Genomic DNA, 5,045 nt, shown 5'->3' on the forward strand with positions numbered 1-5,045 from the left:
AGCAAACAGCAGCTGAGTCGTGGCCGTTGGGTCCGGGTCGAGACTGATGGCTCCCCTTAGGCCTGGCCTCCCCCCTCTCAAGGCCTCCTCCTCGGGCCCCGTTCAAACCACCTTTGTATCCACAACCGTGCAGATGTTTCACAATTCACTATGCCTTTACTATTTCATGTCTGGCACTAATAAAAGTCTTACAAGGAGAGGAATCGTGACCTAAGTGCCCTCTTATTTAAGTGACGACATCTGAAAAACTACGGGACGCATTCTGAAACCTGAATAAGCGGAAGTAGACTTCACTGCCATTTTCAAGTACAACAGACTTCACCTGACTCCCATGGCATGACCTGCATCCATGTTGCTTCGCTGCAAACAGGTGAGCGGGTGGCTGTAAGCAGCGCCGCTCCTGCTCAGCCAAACCACATCTTGACACCTGGGTCAGCAACTAGCTCCGATCATTGGCAGTAAAGTTACCGGCTCTGCCAGATACCACGTATAACACCACCTTTGTCATTAGTGACATTAAAAAGCAACAGCGCCCAGCTTGCTTCTCCCCAGAGGGGGTCTCTTGTGCCACCGCCTCCCTTTTCCCTATGGCTGAGACTCCCAGTTGCCCTGGCTGCCAGGTCAGCAGCATCTCTAGGCCACGATGTGAGGCAGAGACCACCAGAATAGCAGGGGCTCAGGTCTGGGGAAAACAGGCCAAAAGCAGAGACCCTACAGCCAACGGGAGTCCTGGTGCTGAGAGGAAGGAGGAGAAGCCACGTGAAATTCCTCCCCCTGGTCAAGTACGAGGCTGATTACCATGAACGCTTTTTCCTGACACACACTCCAGACCGAGCCCTTGACCTAAAGGAGAGCAGGTCGGCCCACAGGGCTAACCTCAGAAGCAGGGGCCGGGAAACCTGACCTAAAGGTCTCTGAGCCCCAGGCCCCTCGTGCTCTGGCCTCTTTACTTCAGCAGACAGCTCCCTAAGTTGCCAGCTTTCTACTTCTTTATTTTCCTTGATCTTAAATTGCATTTATCGTTATCATTTCCTTATTTTAATTGTCATTTGTTGTTATAAATTTAGTTTTTATTTTCTGCAACTGAGAGCGAGTGGCAGTGGTGGAGGCTGGAGCAGGGGGCCCGACGGGAGACAGCAGAGCCGAGACGCACACTCCCCGCCACGGGCACTTCACCGACGGCAGAGGGGGGCTGGAGAGCCGCGGGGACAGTCAAGGCTGCCAGGTCACTGGAGCTCCACGGGGATGGGAACGAACCTGACCCCACTCTGCCGCCGCGTACAGACATCGGTTCCTGGGGGAGCTCCATGGGGAAGGCAGAACGATCCATGGCACGCGTCCCCTCTGCCTTATCAGAGCCATTTGGCTTCTGTCCAGCACTGTTGTTTTGGTCTTGGTTTCATGGTCGAAACCTCCATTTCCATGAGTTTTATCTTTTGCTTACCTTTGTATGAACAATTGCATCCTAACTGTTTCATATCTGTCTTGAAATGTTAAATCATTTCCATTGTTTAGGTCTTCAACATGAGACTTTTAATTCACTTTCATACTCTACGGTGGTAGGAGTCAGAATAGTGGTTATCTCTATGGGGAAGAGGCAGGAAATAAAAAGTCAACTTGTAAATTCTACTGTATTAGAGAAGGTGATGAGTGGTGTGGAAAAGAACAGCATGAAGAGGATTGGCTGCACGCTGCGCTGTTGGTGGCCGCAGGAAGAAGTAGGGTGAGAAGATGAGACCCGGGCCGACTCGCAGGAGATGAGAGAGTCAGCCAGGCGCAGTATTGGAGAGCACATTCAAGGCAGGGAGAACAGACTGTGCAGAAGCCCTAAGTCAGTAGAAAACCCGGAATGTTGAGGGCACAGGCAAGAGGCCAGCGTGGCTGGCGTGGAGTGAGCAAGAGAGAGCAGAGGAGGTGAGAGGGGCGATGGGGGATTCACAGATTAGAGTGTGGGGGCTTGCTGGCCGTTACAAGGGCCTCTGGCTTATGTTCTGGGTGAGAATGGAGCCCGTGACGGGACTTAGGCAGGGGAGACGTGATCTGACTTATATTTTGAAAGGCAGGATAACTGTAGCCACCAGAGCTGCTGCGTGCCGGCGGGGGAGATGCTCCTTCATCACCGTCATCGCCATGCCCACCGCCACCATCCCCAGCACCAGCGTCCCCCTCCCTCCAGCCCACGCGGCCAGAGCTCTCTGGGTTCTGTCCCGGCAGACTCCGCTCACGCACGTGCAGGAACAGGGACCGGATCTCCCCGCCACTGGCTGGCAAGAATCCCCTAAATGCAGCCAAAAGATATGAAACACAGGCTGTGAAGAAACTGGGCCTCAGGCGAGGGAGGACCCTCAGTGACCTCTGGGAGCTGAGACCCCGAAGAGGTGAGCCGTGCAGCTGCCCCAGCTTGCTGTCTACACGGACTGTCCGGACCGAGTCCAGCCGCCTCCCCAGGTCTCGGGGGTGGATCGCAGAGCGCAGGCAGCCGGAGCTGGCGGGTGGAGGACCGGAGAGGACACAGCGGCACAGGGGGAGAACCGTGCCCAAGGGCGGAGGGTCCGCTAGTCCAAACTCCGAATTCGGGTGACATCATATACAGTACTCAGAGGGATCTTGTCTCAGTAGTGTGGAAAACTAAAAGCTGCTCTGCTCCCACCCATAAAGTCTCAAGGCAAGACTCAAAAGGATCAAACTGTTTCCAAGTAAGTTAACAATATTAGATTTTTTTGAAGTTCTGGAAGATACTTAGGAAAAAAAATACCCAGCACCCAAGGAAAAGGGTATGCTAAGATTCAGAAAACTCCAGCCCGTTATGAGGAGACAGATCAATTGATAAAAGACATCCCAATCGGAAAGGAAGAAGCAAAATTTTCTCTGCAGACAACGTGATTGTCTATGTAGAAAACCGAATGCAATGTACAAGAGTGAGGAGAACCAGTCAGTGAGTTTAGCACGATCACAGGGTAAAGGATATCAGAGGGAGCTAACTCCGCCTGCCCAAACGCTCAACTAATTGTTCTTGTACCAGCACTTTTCTGCACTGATCTGAAACAAGTCCAGTCAGCCACAACACTGCTATTTTACTGTGCCTAGGGCTTTTCTATTCTTGTGCAAACCAAGTTTTCAATTTTAGTAGGAAACCAAGCCAATTGTGACAAGGATGTTAGGAAACCAGAAATCTGGTAGTAGGTGTATTTTCTGAAGAGAAATTGTGATAGAGTCTTTGTTTTTTTTTTTTAAAGACAGTCTGTTTCCTCTCTCTCTCTCTCTCTCTCTCTCTCTCTTTTTTTTCCATGCCGCGTGGCTTACAGGATCTTAGTTCCCCAACCAGGGATCGAACCCGTGCCCCCTGCAGTGGAAGCACGGTGTCCTAACCACTGGACTGACAGGGAATTCCCTGTGATCAAGAGTCTCAAAAAAGAAATAGAAAAGTAAACATTTAGATCAATATTTCTAACTTTTGGAATATACTTTAAGGAAATAACCATTCATGGAAAGAATTACATACATGAATTCCATTGAATCGTTAACCGTAGCGATGAAAAAACTGAAAACAACGTAAATGTTCAATGATTACATTATGATGCATCTTATATACCTTCACTCAATAACATATTTTTGAAGAGTTTTTAGAATGTGGAGAAGCTAGTATGTTAAATGAAAAAAAGTCAGGAAAAAATTGAATGCTAAACTTGATGACTTCTACATCGCATACCGTTATACATTTAGCGTGCAAGTACAACTCAAAAAATAGTTCTAAAATGTTGACAGTAGTTAGTGCTGAACATCGGGCTTGATTTTCATTTTCCTAAACTGTCTTCAATTACCTTGTACTACTGGAATATCTGAATTCCAGAACCTTCCCTCCAACACGAGGACAAAGATAAAAAATCCAGAAATGCATCAGCTGAAAAGAAACTGTGACACAAAACAGTAGCCTAGTTTTATTTTCTGCAGTAATACACATTGAAGCATCCCACTCCTCGAGCCGCAGGGAAACCAAACAAGTGAACCAAGAGATACCAAGGGCCAGTACTGGCAAAACATTAAACCCAAATAACAAAGTGGTGATTACTCAAGTTTGAATTCCCTAAGCCTTGCCTAGTAGGGGACACAAGGTTAGCCCTCAGCCCCCTTTCCTTCGCGTAGCCTTTAGGGAGGCGGGAGCCAAAGGTGCTGAATATTCCCAATCACCCGGGAAAGCTGATCGAAGATGGAGTCGATGGAAATTCGGAAGAGATCAAGGTCTTCAGCAGTCCATCTACTACAAGTGAGGGAAAAGGGAAATCAGGTTAAAGGGGAGATCGCTCACGTAGGTCCAGGGCACCAGCCCCCAGCCCCCTCCTTATACCAAGCCCGTATATGGGCGGCCCCATCACAGCACTCTTAAGACAGAGATCAGATCCCAGCACCTGCCACCGACCCCCGCCCACGGCAGACTCTTCCTAGAACTCACATAGTTAGGGCACTGCCATCCACTGTATATTCCTCCCGAATCACGCCTGGGTCACGCTGGGCACCTGCGATCAGAGCCTCTGTGGGCCGTGTTGCCTCCAGGAGGGATCGGAAAGGCACTGTGAGGTTGCTGGGGGAGACGTGGTTAAGGCACCACCCGCTACTGAATCTGCTGGTATCTCGGGCTTGCCCACACCTCCAGAGGCCCGTTTTTACCCCAGGATGAGACCCCGCCCGGAGCCCGCCTCCCTAACCCTTCGGTCCCTTCCCCACCCTCCAGGCTCCAGGCTCCTCAGGCATTGACAATCCCCTTTCCTGCCAGGCTGCCCGCCCTGCTGCCCCTGACTGCGCCCTGCGCTCCCCTCCGTCCCCTCCGCCCCCTCCGCAGGCGGCCGCCACGTACCCGGCCACCGCAGCGCTGCCCCAGCCCCAGGGAGGCTCCACGGAAAGGATACAGCACCAGCTGTCTTCTTCCAGGCCTGTCAGCCACGAGCGCTGCACCTCCACCACGTCTTAGGGCACGTGACGCCCGCCCACCCTGACGGCCTGCAGCAGGGCCTCTCATCGCTGCTCCTCCTCCCGGCCAGGCCCACGCC

General features: G+C 51.5%; 1 long non-coding RNA gene across 1 annotated transcript; it reads right to left on the minus strand.

Moving 5' to 3' along the window:
• Positions 1 to 3,913: 3,913 nt before the first annotated feature.
• On the minus strand, positions 3,914 to 4,526 carry LOC309622334. Its single transcript, XR_014240720.1, has 2 exons — positions 4,451 to 4,526; positions 3,914 to 4,258 (listed from the first exon to the last, which is right to left on the minus strand). It is a non-coding gene; the product is annotated as an uncharacterized lncRNA (long non-coding RNA).
• Positions 4,527 to 5,045: the final 519 nt, after the last annotated feature.

Source organism: Balaenoptera borealis (assembly GCF_965194805.1).
Source record: "Balaenoptera borealis genome assembly, contig: HAP1_SCAFFOLD_2156, whole genome shotgun sequence".
In the NCBI taxonomy this organism is placed as follows: domain Eukaryota; kingdom Metazoa; phylum Chordata; class Mammalia; order Artiodactyla; family Balaenopteridae; genus Balaenoptera; species Balaenoptera borealis.